Here is a 16,949-nt window from a genome sequence, read left to right on the forward strand (position 1 = left end):
CTGCCTGCCATGCAGGGGACACAGGTTCAACCCCTGGTCAAAGAGGGTTCCACAAGCCATGGAGCAACTGAGCCCGTGCATCACAGCTCATGAAGCCCACACGCTCTGGAGCCTGGGCTCACAGCAAAAGAAGCCACCACGATGAGAAGCCGCCGCACAGCAACCAGAGAGGAGCCACAACTGGAGAAAGCCCAAGCGCAGCAACAAAGACCCGGTGAAACCAACAATTGATTAATTAAAAAATAAGAAAAGAGACTTATTTTAAAAAAAGACCCAAGTTAAATTCCTGAGGTGAAAACCATAATGTATAAATTGAAATATACCCTGGATGGGATTAATGGAGGAATAGACATGGTATAAAAGATTAATGAATTTGTGCTCGCTTTGGCGGCACATATATTAAAATTGGAATGATACAGAAAAGGTTAGCATGGCCCCTGCACAAGGATGACACTCAAATTCGTGAAGTGTTTCATATTTTTACATTTCTCCAAAGAAGACATACAGATGGCTAACAAATACATGAAAAGATGCTCAACATCACTCATTATCAGAGAAATGCAAATCAAAACCACAATGAGGTACCATTTCATGCCAGTCAGAATGGCTGCGATCCAAAAGTCTACAAATAATAAATGCTGGAGAGGGTGTGGAGAAAAGGGAACCCTCTTACACTGTTGGTGGGAATGCAAACTAGTACAGCCACTACGGAGAACAGTGTGGAGATTCCTTAAAAAACTGGAAATAGAACTGCCTTATGATCCAGCAATCCCACTGCTGGGCATACACACTAAGGAAACCAGAATTGAAAGAGATACGTGTACCCCAATGTTCATCTCAGCACTGTTTATAATAGCCAGGACATGGAAGCAACCTAGATGTCCATCAGCAGATGAATGGATAAGAAAGCTGTGGTAGATATACACAATGGAATATTACTCATCCATTAAAAAGAATACATTTGAATCAGTTCTAATGAGGTGGATGAAACTGGAGCCTATTATACAGAGTGAAGTAAGCCAGAAAGAAAAACACCAATACAGTACACTAACGCATATATATGGAATTTAGAAAGATGGTAACAATAACCCTGTATGCGAGACCACAAAAGAGACACAGATGTATAGAACAGTCTTTTGGACTCTGTGGGAGAAGGCGAAGGTGGGATGATTTGGGAGAATGGCATTGAAACATGTATATTATCATATGTGAAATGGATCGCCAGTCCAGGTTCGATGCATGATACAGGGTGCTCAGGGCTGGTGCACTGGAATGACCCAGCGGGATGGGGTGGGGAGGGAGGTGGGAGGGGGGTTCAGGATTGGGAACACATGTACACCCATGGCGGATCCATGTCAATATATGGCAAAACCACTACAATATTGTAAAGTAATTAGCCTCCAAAAAATTAATTAATTTTTAAAAAAGATTAATGAATTTGTAAACATTGCAGTAAATTGTACAAAATTTGAATTTTTTGAAAATGAAAACAGCATCAGTGAATTATATGACAATATGAAGTGGTCTAATACATGTATAATTGAAGGAGGAACAGGAAATATTTGAGAAATAATGGCTGAAAATTTTCTAACCTTGATGAAAACTATGAACCCATATGTCTATGAAGTTTAGCAAACCCAAAGCACAAGAAACATGAAGAAATCAGCATATCATAATCAAACTGCTCAAAACCAGTGATTAAGAGCAGATCTTAAAAGCAGTCAGAGGAAAGGGACAGGTTTTATCCAGAGAAACAAAGATGAGGATGCCTGTCGATTTCTCTTTGCAGACAGTGTGGCCAGGAGCACAGCGGAGTCACAGGTTTAAAGTAAAGGCAGGGGAAACACCCATCTAGATGTCTATTCCCCATGAAAAACACCTTTCAAAAATAAAAGTGAAATAAAGACTTTTTCTGACATGAAAACTGAAAGGATTTATCATGAGCAGATCAGCAATACTAGAAATGCTAAAGGAAATCCTTCATACAGAAGTAAAATAACACCAGATAGAAATCTGAGTCTATACAAAGAATACCAAAAATGGTAACTATATGGGTAAGTGTGTAAGATGTTTCTTAATTATTTAAGCTGACTAGGAGAATGGACCTGGAGACACAGGGGTTAAGGAGCTGGAGACGAACGGAGGGAGTTGCATTGCACATATGCATGACCACGTGTAGAATGGATGGCTTCGGGGAAGCTGCTGTCCAACACAGGGAGCTCCGTTCAGTGCTCTGTGATGACCTAGAGGGGTGGGACGGGAGGATGGGAGGAAGCTCACGAGGGAGGGCATATATGTATCAGTTCAGTTCAGTCACTCAGTCGTGTCCGACTCTTTGCAACCCCATGAATCGCAGCACGCCAGGCCTCCCTGTCCATCACCAGCTCCCAGAGTTCACCCAAACTCATGTTCATCAAGTTGGTGATGCCATCCAGTCATCTCATCCTCTGTTGTCCTCTTCTCCTCCTGCCCCCAATCCCTCCCAGCATCAGAGTCTTTTCCAATGAGTCAACTCTTCGCATCAGGTGGCCAAAGTACTGGAGTTTCAGCTTCAGCATCAGTCCTTCCAATGAACACCCAGGACTGGTCTCCTTTAGGATGGACTGGTTGGATCTTCTTGCAGTCCAAGGGACTCTCAAGAGTCTTCTCCAACACCACAGTTCAAAAGCATCAATCCTATACATGTAGCTGATTCACTTTGTTGTACAGCAGAAACTAACACAACTTTGTGGAGCAACTATATTCCAATAGAAATAAATAAAAATAAAAATTTAAAAAGATAATAGTTTAAACAAAAATGAAGACAATACGTTATCAAATTTATAACATATGTAAATGTAAAAAGTGGCAACAACAGAATACAGATTGGAGAGAATACACTCTTATAAGGTTATTATACTTGATGTCAGTATTTCTCCACCACGGTTAGTATTTTGGACTGCATAGTTTTTCATTGTGAGGGACTACTCCATGCATTGCAGGATTTTGGGAAGCATCCCTGTCTTCTGTCCATTAGAGGGCCCTAGTCTCTAGATCATGCTATCTTCTGAAGGACAAAATTGTCCCCAGTAGAAACCCACCTCTGTATACGAAAAAGTCTAATATGACTTGAAAGTAGACTAAGTTAAACATATATACTATAAACCCTAGAGCAACTGCTAAAATAACAAAACAAAGAGTTAATAGGCCAACAGAGAAGATAAAATTGAATATTAGAAAATATTCAACCCAAAGAAAGCATGAAAAGAGTTAAAAGGGAACAAAGAACAGACAGGATACATAGAAAACAAACAGGATGATAGATTTTAACTGAATCACATCAAAAATCATATTAAATGTACATGGTTTAAACACCCAATTAAAGTCAGAGATTGTCAGACTGGATTAAAAAAGCAACACCAAAACTACATGCTGCCTGAAAGAAATGCACTTTAAATATAAATACAGAAATAGATTAAACATTAGGGTGGAAAAAAGCATACGCTATGCTAACACTAGTCAAACGAAAAAGCTGCAGTGGCTGTATCAACATCAGACAAAGAAGATTTCAGAGCAAAAATACTATCAGGGATGAAGAACGGCATTTCATAAAGATAAAGGGTCGACCTATCAGGAGGACATAACACTCAAACGTTTATGACCCTTAACAAGGGAACTTAAAAATATATGAAGTAAAACTGATAGAACTATAATGAAAAACAGGCAAATCTACATTATACTCAGACATTTCAATACTCCTCTCTCCATAATTCATAAACAAGTACACAGAAATTAGCAACATGGCAGATACGAACATTCTCAACAACTTGACCTGTGTGACACCTGTAGAAGGCTCCATGGAAAAGGTCTCATTTTTCTCAAGTACACATGGGACATTCACCAAGATACTCCAGGCTATGAAATACGTCTTTTACACTTATGCATATAGTTTGGAAATCACTGGATAAGCTCATGAAAGTTTCCAAAAAGCTCTGCAGTAAAATAAAACACAGTAAGAACAACAACTAACCCAAACCAAAACTGTTCCACTTTGTTTAATGTGGTTCAGGACCTTGCCCTTCATCCCCAACCTGAAATACCTGCAGAAAATGATGTGCCACTGCCAGAAGTCAAAGAGCTTGGAGGAATTAGAAATTAGGCAAAACAAGGTCAAATTTCAATCACTGAATAGCCTGACATTGGATGTCAGCATTTCCCCGACGCAAATAAAATAATGATGCTACTTGCTATAAGAAGTGAAGTGAAGTCACTCAGTCATGTCTGACTCTGCGATCCCATGGACTGTAGCCTACCAGGCTTCTCTGTCCATGGGATTCTCCAGGCAATAGTCCTGGATTGGATTGCCATTTCCTTCTCCAGGGGATCTTCCCAACCCAGGGATAGAACCCGGGTCTCCCACATTGTAGACAGACACTTTACCGTCTGAGCCACCAGGGAAGCCTTGCTATAAGAGATCCCAGGGAAATGCCTTGTATGTAAATGCCTTATATGTTTCTCATAGTGCTGAACACAGCTGGGAACTTAATTTTCCTCTCCTGGGGACAGATGGACTGTCCGCTTGTTCTTCAGCAACGCATGCCAGACCTCCATGTGTCTTCCAAAAGAAAAGTGGTCTAGGGATCTGCTTTGAGAAAGGTAGACATCTATCTTCTGTCTCAAGTAGATGTTTGAAAGCCACTTTAAAAAAAAAAAAAAATTATAGTTGATTTGGGGCATCCCTGGTGGCTCAGACAGTAATGAATCTGTCTAAAATGTAGGTGACCAGGGTTCTATTCCTGGGTTGGGAAGATCTCCTGGAGAAGGCAATGGCAACCCACTCCAGTATTCCTGCCTGGAAAATCCCATGGACAGAGAAGAGGCTGGTAGGCTACAGTTCAAGGGTTGCAAACAGTTGGACACAACTGAGTGACTAACACTTTCACTTTCCCTTTCCCTGTGCTGTATAGTAAGTCCTTATTAGTTATCTATTTTATATATCAGTTCAGTTTAGTTCAGTCACTCAGTCGTGTCCGACTCTTTGCGACCCCATGAATTGCAGCATGCCAGGCCTCCTTGTCCATCACCAACTCCCGGAGTTCACTCACTCTGTGATGCCATCCAGCCATTCCATCCTCTGCCGTCCCCTCCTCCTCCTGCCTCCAATCCCTCCCAGCATCAGGGTCTTTTCCAATGAGTCAACTCTTCGCATCAGGTGGCCAAAGTACTGGAGTTTCAGCTTTAGCATCATTCCTTCCAAAGAACACCCAGGACTGATCTCTTCAGAATGGACTGGTTGGATCTCTTTGCAGTCCAAGGACTCTCAAGAGTCTTCTCCAACACCACAGTTCAAAAGCATCAATTCTTCAGCGCTCAGCTTTCTTCACAGTCCAACACTCATATTCATACAAGACCACTGGAAAAACCATAGCCTTGACTAGACGGACCTTTGTTGGAAAAGTAATGTCTCTGCTTTTGAATATGCTATCTAGGTTGGTCATAACTTTCCTTCCAAGGAGTAAGCATCTTTTAATTTCATGGCTGCAGTCACCATCTGCAGTGATTTTGGAGCCCCCAAAAATAAAGTCTGACACTGTTTCCACAGTTTCCCCATCTATTTCCCCGTATAGTAGTGTGCGTATGTTAATCCCAAACTCCTAAATTATACCCTCCTCTTTCTCCTTTGGTCACCATCAATTTGTTTCCTGTGTCTGTAGGTCTGTTTCTGTTTTATAAATAAGTTTCGTTTGTATCATGTTTTTTTATATGCCACATATAATGAAATCCTCTTTCTTTAAAAATTCTGCTTGTTTTATTTATGGAATACTTTGAATGAATTATATATGGTAAAGCATGCGTAAGTCAGTTTAGAAATCCCGCTTGCATGCTCTCTTGCTATATGCCTCAATAGATAAATTGGGGGAAATCTTTGTCTCTTTCTGCCCCAAATGTGCGATGTGTGTGCTGTGCTTAGTGCTCCAAAGAGGACGAAGGCGATGTTTCGTGACTGTCACTGTAGACACAGTGCTGCCCGGGAGAAGGTGACAGAGGTCAGCACATTCCCAGCTTTTGTTGAAACAGTTGTCCAAGAATGTTGATACCATGAGAGGGAGAACATGTCATTCTCAAGAGCAGCCAGACAGTGGCACCAAAGGCCAGTAATGGAATCATCCAGGCCAGTGTGGTCTCTGGACCAGACGCCTGTTTAGGGAACAGAGCAAAGCCCAGCTAAGACCTTGTTAGAAATACAATCCCAAACCCAGTGAATCAGAAACTGCTGGTGGTAGGGCCCAGGACTCTGCACTTTATCAAGCTTTCCAGGAGATTCTGGTACCTGCTCAGGACACCCTGCATCCAAGCCCAGCTCAGTTTTCTCTGAAATTGGCAGGTACTATTACAGGAGTTGATTTCATGTTTATTTCACCAAACAGCTTCTGCCTAGCCAATAAACGGCTTTTTTTACTTTAAAAACATTTTTATTGAAGCACAGTTGACTTACAATGTGTTAGTTTCAAGTATATAGCAGTGATTCAGTTACATAGAATCGTTTAGAAACATTACATATGTTTTTCATTATCTGCCTTCATGGTTCTTCCTTCCTAGTGGATTTTTTTTTTACTTCTTTTTAAATTTTTTTAAATTACAAAGATATGATAACACATTTACAGGAGACCTGGAAAATACGGAACAAACTTACATATAGTTCCACTATATATTACAATTTTTTATGTAGATAAATTAAGACTTTTTAAACTGTTTATTTTTAAAGGAAATAAAAAGCGACTGACTCTATGTCAGACCTGGAAGCCTGCCGCTTTAAACCTTGTCTCCAGCTTTGACACAGGGATGGACAGGTCACAGCCTTGTGTCTACAGGAACAGCTCCCAGGCTGGCCACCTTCATCCCCTTGTCCTCCCAGCCTGGGAACGGTGACTGTCCTGTCTGCAGCTTAACCTCCTTCTCTCACCTCAATGCTTCTCACATTGATGACCCGCAGATAGCAACTTCCCTGAATCTTGGTTCTCCTCTTGGAAAAGTACCCTGTGATCAACCCCAGGAAGCAGGATCTGCATTCCTGGGTCCTGGCCCCTCCGCACCCTGGTGCTGGCAGTCAGACCTTATACACCCTGCACCTCTCTCTTTCCATGGTCTCCCAGTTAGTAAATTAGAGGGAACATCCTGATCTGACCAGCCCTGGTTTCTCTTGTGAAAGCCCGGGCAGCATTCACAGTCACACCCCACGGGGATATCACACCAGCAGTGAGTGGAGGGAGGTGATGAGATGGAGATGATACTGTCCACAGAGCCTTGGAACGAGCTCTGGGCGCAGCAGCTGAAAGAGCAGGGGCTTCAGAAGAAGACAGGCTGGAACAGTCTGGTCTTGGTGACCCCACATTCTGCAGGATCTACACAAATCACCAAGTCTTGCCAAGCCTCAATTTCTACATCTGTGAAATGGAAGAGCTAAAACTGCATTTCTCTCAGGCTTACTGCACTATCAAGCAATCTCTAGCATGATGTATAGTACCCACATGGCTCTCTGCATGTCTTCCCTTCCCTTAGGAAGCAATGAGCTTTCTGTGCCAAGAAGTATGTAAAAGAAGATCGCTGTCCATTTTGCCAGAGACGTTTGTCAGAAGCAGAGATGACAAGCTCAGATGCTCACGGTATGCAGCGGACTAACAGAAGTTAGTGCAGTAGCCAGATGGGGCCTGTGAGAGGCTGGGGACCGCATGGCCTGTCTATATGGGGATGCTGCTGCTTGGCTAAGCGGGCTGCTGCAGGGAGAAAAAGAGGGCCCTGAGTGGTCAGTTTCTTATTTTTCGAGAGAAACCCAGTTTGACCTGCCTCCTGAGGGTAGAGAGGAGGGGCTCCACGTGCTGAGTGAGTGACAAGCTGACGCCATCAGCCTCGGAGGCCTTCCCCCTGGAACACGGAGGAGGGAAGAGCATGGTTCCCAGTCAGAGACACGACTTTGCATCTTGGCTCCAGCGCTTTCTGACCATGAGATCTTGTAGCCCACCATGTACCCCAACACAAGCCTCCTCTTCTTCATCTGTAAAATGGGGGCAGGTAATAACACCTGATTCACCAGTCTGTAATGGGGGTTGAATAAAACTGCATGTGGGAAAGGGCTTTGAGACTTTTCTGTTAATCAGTGATAACAAAGCCCATGGGATAAAGACCACGAGGGATGCACAATCATAGCCCAATAAAATTAGGATGGTTAACTAGGGAGGCTGCCCGCCATGGGTAGGGAACCATGGGCATGCTACCAGGGGAGTAGCAGGGCTCCTGGGGGTTTAGGGGAAGGAAGAGCATAGGAGCACATCTAGACAAAGCAGTGTTTGACACAACCAAGTCACAGAAAGGCTGTGAGTAGCGGGCTCCTCTCTGAGAGGTGGAACCTAGGGTCCCATTTTCTTAGAAATCATAAAGGTAAGATCATGTGGGATGCTGTGTCTGATAATCCCTCTCTTGGGGCCCCAACTTGGGTTGGAGATGGGACTGATTCTGAATCATAGCCACCCTCTGACCTGGGTCCTCCTGTGTCTACCAGGATGTCCCGTTCTTGCTCAGGATTCCAAACAGCCAAGTGTCTGGCCATATGGGATTTTAGGAGTCAGTTTCTTAGCATCACCTCCTCAGTGGCCTTGCAGACATGCTGTTAAGAACAACAGTAGGTGCCCCTCCACTGCTGCGCAGGTTCAGAGACTGTTACTGGAATTAGAGAGCCTGCCCCCGCGTCCCAGATCTGCCACTTCCTACTTCTGCCGTCACGATACCTCTCAGAACCTCAGTTTGGGGATGAGTAGACCCACAATCTCTAATCTGCCATTTCAAAATCTAAGAACTAAATGCCAAGAGATGGCTTGAAACTCACGTGGCTGCAAAATCTGTCTTGACCTAACTCTGCTGCTAAGTCACGTCAGTCATGTCCGATTCTATGCAACCCCATGGACGGCAGCCCACCAGGCTCCCCCGTCCCTGGGATTCTCCAGGCAAGAACACTGGAGTGGGTTGCCATTTCCTTCTCCAGTGCATGAAAGTGAAAAGTGAAAGTGAAGTCGCTCAGTCATGTCTGACTCTTCACAACCCCATGGACTGTAGCACACCAGGCTCCTCCGTCCATGGGATTTCCCACGCAAGAGTACTGGAGTGGGGTGCCATTGCTAACTCAGTGGGTGGCAAAACCTGTCTGAACTGACATGAGCCTTTTTTCTGTTTCTTATGGTCTCTATTGATGCACCAAAATGTTGGCTGTTCACACATTTCCCTGCAGAAAATACTGATGCATTAGATTATAGGGGGCTTTTCCGGGGTGGAGGGGCTGGAAACTTAGAAAACATGCAGTATATGCATTATCTTTTTTTTGCTAAAATAAGAAAGATTTTCAATTCCAAAACCCCCAAGGCTTTGCGGTTCAGACAAGAATTTGTGGATCACAGAGTGGCTGGGGAGTAAATGTTGCAGCTATGGGAAGTTGCTCTGGGTACAGCATGTGGCAAGTGCTGGGTGAGGGAGCCATCAGGATTGTGGCTGCATGTTGGTCGCACCCTCCTCCTCCTGCACCGCTCCCCACTCCCCTTCCCCTGGTTTCACCTACTTTCTTAGGGCACCTTTGGCTCCTTGTCCTCTCCCCAGCCTCGATGTCCCCTCTGGCCTTGCCAGTTCTGCAGCTATTCACGGGGTGAGCCCCCCTCCCAAGATAGACCAGTTATGGCCCTCCTGTCCATAAATATGCCCCAGAGCCCACCCTTCATTCACCTCAAGCCCTCAGTCAGGCCTTCCAGATTCAGAGCGAGGCCAAAGCAGCTCTGCTGGCAGCTTTCTCCCTGCTTTTGCCTCCCAAAGATCGCCACATCCCGCCTCTGATGCTGAAGAACCAACTAAAAGGGGGGACCTCCCAAAGAATTCACGGTGTCACCTGTCTTTCCATCAGTCAAGAGCAGAATCCGCTTGTCCAGTTCCACGGAGCTTGATGCCTGGGTTACTCAGAACACTGGGAGGCTAGAGGCTTCTCGGCAGCTCCTCCGGTCTCCTGGGGTTTCCAGGCCTCTGGAACGAGCCATTCAGAGACTGTCTGGGCTCCTTCACTCAGGTCTGGCTGCTGGAGAACACGGCCTTGCCTTCCCAGTGAGTGAAACTGGGATGCACGTCTCCCAGCCTGGGGCCAACTGCTAAGGGAGTGTCTCCACTCGCAAGGTGTGAGCTCTGATTTTCACTAAGACAGAGCCTACCCAGGCTTCACCCTGGCAGCTCTCATTTCTGCTCAGGCCTGGTTTTGACCTACTCTCTTCTAAAGAGCTGTGGCCAGCTCTCTGCTGATGCAGCCTTCCAGCCCAGTTGTCTTGAGCAGGGGAGGAGGAACTCAGGAATCAAGGCCTGAGAGCCAGAGGCTCTGAGACAGAAGGACACATACCCCCCAGGCAAAAGGGCCAGGTGACAATCTCAGTGATGGCTTGTCCCTGGATAGGCTGAAGGGCAGTCTGGACCACCAGCAACTGGGGGGACAGAGGTTAGTTAAGGTCACAGCTCAGGACACTTGGGCTGTGTCTCAGCACTTTCATAATCCCAGCAGCAGGTAGATGCCATTAACCCTCTCCCCTCCTGCTTCGCTTCTCAAAGTCACAAGTCGTTGGCTCAGCATAGCCCTTCCTTCACTACCTGGTTCTTGGATGAATCCTCCATTATGCTTCCCTTAAATACCCGCTCCACCTCTGGGCTTTACTGAAGCCTGGCTTTCTCCTGGGACAATCTCCTTCCCACCCTTCCCTTGGATTACTTCAACAGCCCCTCAAGGTGCCAGTGCCTATCACCTCCAGTGCCCCACCCAGGCCACTTCCCCTCTGACACGTCCCTGTCAGAGGTACTGTGTACTCAACCCCATGCATTGTCACTCAAACTGCAGCTGAGGCAGAGAATGTCCCGGAGGTCTCCCTTGCATTAACACTCTGCTGGGGGACGGGGTGAGTGAGATGCTCCCAGACCCCCCAAAGAGCAGAAGAGACGTCAGGCCCCAAGAGGCACCCCATTCTTCACCACCCTCAGCTCCTCCCTCCACTCCAGCTGAGCAGTCGTTGCTGGGTCCCAGGGTCTGGGGGGCCAGGGGTAGGTTCTGGTGGGGGAGGGCATGACTTCTCTCTTTCTAGCTTACATTCAGCTCTGCACCCTCTCCTTCTTTCCCTTTCCATGTGTCTTCCTGGAACATCCATCCTAGGGAAGGGAGACAGACAGTCAACATAATCTATAAACTGTGCCTATGGTGACAGGCACATTGGAAAAAATAAAGTAACCAGGGAGAGATGAGAAGTACTCAGGTGCAATTTTAAGCAAGGTGGTCTGGGAAGGCTTCGTCATTAAGTGCAGATGGGAAGAAGACAAGGGAATAAGCACGCAGATGGACCACTTTCCAGGCAGCGAGGAGAGCAGGTGCGAAGGGCCTGAGGCAGGTGAAGCAGGCACTCGGAGGACAGGCCAGCTTTGGCCAGGATGGGGTCTAGACCAGAAGGCAGGGTGCTCACATCTAATTATCAAGGACATTAATTAAACAAGACGGCATAGTTCCCAGGTAGCTTGCTCGTTTTTTAAGGTAATAACCCTGGGTGCTGTCAGGGTGGAAAGAAGCACCCTCACAGTGGGAATGGGATCCACATCTTGCTTTTAGAAAGCCGTTGGTTATACAAATTAAAGCACATAAAAATGATCTTACCGTTTGAACCAGTCATTCCACATCTGTGACTGTATCCTTAAGAGAAATCCCAAACACAGGGATCCTTATATTGCTCCGTTCAATTAGCCATGAAAAGCCAATTGGCTCCCTGGAGCCCTGGCACACTACCCTCTGCTGAAGACCCAGGCCTCGGGACTCCAGCGCCCCACTCCCTCCGCCAGTCCCCTTGCCTGGACTCCCATCTGGAACATCTGCCTTAGAGCATGACCTTGGTCTCCTCCTCCCACTGCACAGGTTGGGGTGTGCCTGCCCCACCCCCTTTTTCCGTCACTAGAAGGACAGAGGCTTTGTGAGCCCTTCAACTATGCAGACGAAACCTCCACAAGGGAGGCTGGAATTTGCTCAATCTCTGGGATCAGACAAGAAGAACGTTCCAGGTCACACCGTCTGCTACCAGATGGCATCTGAGATGTTCAAGTGAGGAAATGGCATTGGTCCACCTGTCATTTATTCATTTACAAACCCACGGACAGTCCACTCTGTGCCAGCCAATGGCTTGGCCCCCAGCTGAGCCATTACAGCCCAGAGGAGATAAGGACAATCCTTATGAGGGGTGTGCTCATGTGTCATAAAGAATTAGTTTGAAACTAGCTTTAAAATGGGAGTTTAATTAATAGCATCTTAATTACCTGGGAAAACAATGCTCTGGTTAGTTTCTTGATGCTCAAAGCTGATCATGCTTTTAACTGAGTCAGATGATATTCCCCACAGCCTCCGGGTACCCACATCCACATAGGGAGAGGTCCCCACACAACTGCGTTTATGTCTCTGGCTATGAAGTCTCTTTGTCCCTGCCAGTGTCACCATCCACAGTTACAGGGCTATGCAGGGGATTCCCCTCCCCTACTCAGACCACCCTAAGTCAGGACTCGCTATGGGACTTGACCCGAGTGATCAGTATGGCTGGAGTTACTGTCAGTCAGAGGTGTTTTGGGCCACCTGTCTGTGCCCCAAGTGGGCAGCTCTTTCCACCAAGATAGAAGCTTTTTATGGAAAACCTCCCAAGACATCACCAGGAGTTTGGGCCCAACTTAGTGGCCTAGACTTTCTCCCCTTCAGGACCCCATCTTATCACCTGTCTGCAGTACAGGCTCCCTAAGCTCTTCAGTTGTATTTTAAGGTCTTTGTGCTTCAACAAGAAAGGGTTGAACTACTCTCACTTTCCTCCCACAAATGTCTCCCCCAGAAAGCCACTCTCTGTTCCACAGTCATGGTGCCAGGTGCTGGGGACCCGGTGGGGACAGATCTGAGAGAGTCACCGCCCATGCATGAGATACACTGGCTGAATAAGTGAGCCAGTGTCAAGTTTTCAACCTGCGAGTCACCAACCACTATTTTTCTGGTTGTAAAACCAGGTTAGTGGATTGTGACCAGAGTTTAACACAGAGCAGAAACAAGAGTGTGCCTCGCTTTGGAGGCTTTGGTGCACATCTGCATGTGGATGTGGCACCGACCATCCCCAGATATTTTTCTGCCTATGAGGCAACATTGTGGGCTTGGGAGACATTAGATGGATTAAATACAGGCCAAGCTGGGGGAAGACATGCAACCAAAGCCTGGAATCCATCTTCCAAGTGCTAGGCTCAAGGTGTGTGCACACGGACCAAGGTATTCCCTGTGGTGAGGACCCTGTTTCTCAGCCTACTCTGTTGGGAAAGAAAACATGGGTGGCAGGCATCGTGGCATGTCAGGACCCTGGTGTCCAGGACAGGCAGCTCTGCGTGTGTGGCAAACAGCGCCAAGAGAAACAGCAAGAAGAGGACATGAAGTCATATACTGAGGGCCTTGAAAGTCAAGGTTACCTTTTGAACTTGGCCCTAGGAAACAGGAATTTAAAGCAGGATGACCCATTTAACAAATATCTGTTGAGTGCCTACTATAGGGAAGATTCATGTTGTAAAGAGTTGACTGTGAGAGCAGTTTGGGGGCCCGGGACCTACTGGCAATACTGAAGAGAGAGGGATCTGCTATGAGGCTACTGCAACAGTCCTAGCATGAGATAATAAGGCCAGAGGTCAGAATGTCTGGAGAAGGAGGAGACAGGTGCAGCCTCTGTATCTGGCTGGCTGGTCCCCGGTGCCCAGGGAAGGATGGTGGCCATGACTCTGCACATATGTCAAGGGCAACGAGCAGGGCTTTGGAGGTCACAGAAAAATTTCCGCACCCCCCAAAAAGCACGGAAGTCACATGGTCAGATGGATAAACCCACGGGCATGAGTCAGACGGCCTTGTGACCTTGGCACATTACTCAAGCCCCTGCATTGCCAATTTATAAAATGGGGCTGGCCTAGAAGAACACTTAGCTCACAAGGGTGTTATGATATTGGAAGCTAATAACGGTAAAAGCCTTCTACTGTGTCTGGCACAGGGCCAGGGATCACACTAGGACTCCTTGCTGACCTCTCTTACATCACAGATATGCCTGGAGAAGGTGCTGGCAGACAGCCTGAGAAAGGACCAACTTCTGGCCACTCACAAGTCAGGAAAACCGGGCTGATTTTATAATACTGCTGCCCTCTCCAGCCCCCTGTTCACAACTCAGGCCCATCCCTCCCCAGTGACTTGGAGCCTCAGGGTATGTAGTATGCAAGCCTTGTGTGGTTGGCTCTCTCACCTGAGGAGGGCCCCACCATCCACACCAGAGGTCTCCAAGAGGGGAATCCATTTTCAAAGGCTTTAAGACAGATGATCTTGAAAGTGTGGCCACATTACCTGAGCACAGGGAATTTCCCTGGTTCTCTGTAAAGATGGTCACTGCATACCCATTCAGAACAATTTGCTCCAAAGCAGGTATCACCTTTGGGTTTTCACTGAGATTTTCTGTGTGCAGAGAGTGTGCTGGGTGTTGGGTGCACTCGAGCAGGCTGTGGCCCTGTGCAGCACACACCTGCAAGGAACATCCTTCCGGGGTAATCCTCCACCTTCCCTCCATGCTGATTGCCAAGACTTCTCTGCCTTAAACCTACACATCTCACGTCTGACAATGGACTGATCAATGCTCCCTTTTTGGATCAAGACAAGCCTCCAAACCCAAGAGAGATGGCTGGCAGTCTTCATTGATCTTCTTGGTTTTCTCAACAGAGCCACTCAGAATATAAAACACAGAGTTTCCCTTGAATATCTTTTGCCTGCCTGACTGTTCAATCAGGGGAGATTTTCAGTGAGGCTGCATTGTCAATATGCCTTAAAGCAAATCCGTTTCCTGGCTTTCCCCAGGGTATATCTGGAGTATTTTTCAGGAACACTTAAGCTTTTCTCTGTGTCCCTCTATCCACTCCAGGCTCAACAGAATTTTGGCACAATGAGAAAGCCTATCCTTTTTCAAAAGTGATAAACAGTTTTATTCTTCCACTGCATAGTCATCTACTGAGGGTGTTGTGTACCAAGTGCTGAGCACAACCCAGCCACCTCAGACTCATCCCACAGGGACCCACACCTTGGTAGAGAAAACAGACGTGTGAACACATCCTCATGATACAATATGACAGATACAGTGATAGAAACCTAATACTGGCCCAAGGGAAGAAGAAATCAGCTTTATTTGGAAGGTGGGACAAAGTGGCTTGATTTTGATCATAAAAGATGAGCAGAAGTCATCTAGGAAGCTAGGGAGAGGTATAAATAACAACAGCATCAACTCACTTCACAAGGAATCTCATTCCAAGAATACAAAACCCTGTGAGGCATTGTCAAGCCACCCATTTTACAGATGGTGTAAGTAGGGTTGGAGAGGTTACACAATTTGCACAAGGTTAGAGAGTCAGGAACTTGCAGAGGACAGACAACTCTGTACAGTTTTTTAAATGATGGAAACTAGATCCAGAGCATTTAAGTAAATTTACTTAAGGTTGGATAGGTGATGGAATAAGGAATCAAACCTAGGCATCATATTGAGACCACAGAGGTAGATGAATTATAGAGGACCTTTTATGTCAAGCTAAACAATTTGGACTCTTTCTCATTAAGATGAAGATGCTATGAAGGGTTTTAATTGGTGTGGCACTTTGCCACACCCACTCTGATTTATCCTGCCCAATAACTACAACTGATCATTTCTAGTAGTGAAGAAGTAGTATCAGTTACAGCCACAATGGACCTGTCCAGAATAAAGAGATATTACTTAATGAGGCTATTCTATTGAATGATGATGTTCTATTTAATCAGAACTACTACAGCTCAGGAAGAAAAAAAGACGAGGACTCTAATAGATGGGGAAGAAAACTAACAGGAAATTTACAAAAAAAAGAAAATACAAATGCTCAATAAACACATGAAAAGATGTCAATTAAAACAACTATATAATTAAAACAATAACGAACACCATTTTTATCCCCCATGAGACTGATAGAATGGAGAAAGAAAAGAGTGACTGTTAGCGAGGGTGTCGAAGGCTGTGTCCTCTGCTTCGTGAGGGTCTACGCTTCTACAGTCATTTTGGGGGGCAATTTGGAAATTTCTTTTCAAATCTAAAAAGCACACAGATTGCTCATACCTACCAAGTTGGTTTACCTCTGGGGAAAGCGCCTCCAATAGAAACCCAAGGAGGTTCAATACAACATTGTCACATGTAAAAATTAAACATAACCCCAATGTCTGCCTAAGGAAAGAGCTATAAACACTGGTGTATGCTGTGCAGCAGCTAAGAAACTCATGCTATTTCTGTGTAGACTAAAGTGGATACATTGTTGAGTGGAAAAGGAGAGAACTGCAGAATGATACATATATAACAGCATTTATGTAAAAATATGTTTATTTAAATATAGAGGCTGTTTATATTACATTTTATATGAGTTCATGGATATGTATAGAAAGGGTTTAGAAAGGGCTTGGAAAATACATATTAAAAACAGTAACAGTGGTAGTATCTGTGAGGTAATAGAACAAACCAGGGTTGGGAGCCAGAAAGAAACATTTATAATGCCCTAATTTCTATGAGCCATCTCTACAAGCAATTTCTATTTATGTACTATTTATGTGATTAATTTTCATTTTAATAAATGTAGAGATGGATTAATAAACCACTGACCCATCAGTTCCTATGCAAAGTCCTATGACCAGCACTCTGCTGAATGTGTACAAAGCAAAATCTTGTTATTAGATACCCAGACTCAGATCTTGCCTTCAAGAAGCTTCCAGCTGGGTGTTGGGGAAGAAGTCCAACACCATGTGTGATAAATTCATGAAGAGGAGTAGAAGACACAACAGAATTCAAGGTGAGAGGAAAAAGAGGTCATTCACA

At 45.6% G+C, this 16,949-nt stretch overlaps 1 non-coding gene across 1 annotated transcript; it reads left to right on the plus strand.

Annotated features, from left to right (window-relative positions):
• The first annotated feature begins 375 nt into the window (after positions 1-375).
• LOC113885630 lies at positions 376-482 on the plus strand. The gene has a single exon (XR_003509282.1). It is a non-coding gene; the product is annotated as a U6 spliceosomal RNA (small nuclear RNA).
• The last annotated feature ends 16,467 nt before the right edge of the window (positions 483-16,949 follow it).

The sequence above is a fragment of the Bos indicus x Bos taurus genome, chromosome 28 (genome assembly GCF_003369695.1).
Source record: "Bos indicus x Bos taurus breed Angus x Brahman F1 hybrid chromosome 28, Bos_hybrid_MaternalHap_v2.0, whole genome shotgun sequence".
Lineage (NCBI taxonomy): Eukaryota > Metazoa > Chordata > Mammalia > Artiodactyla > Bovidae > Bos > Bos indicus x Bos taurus.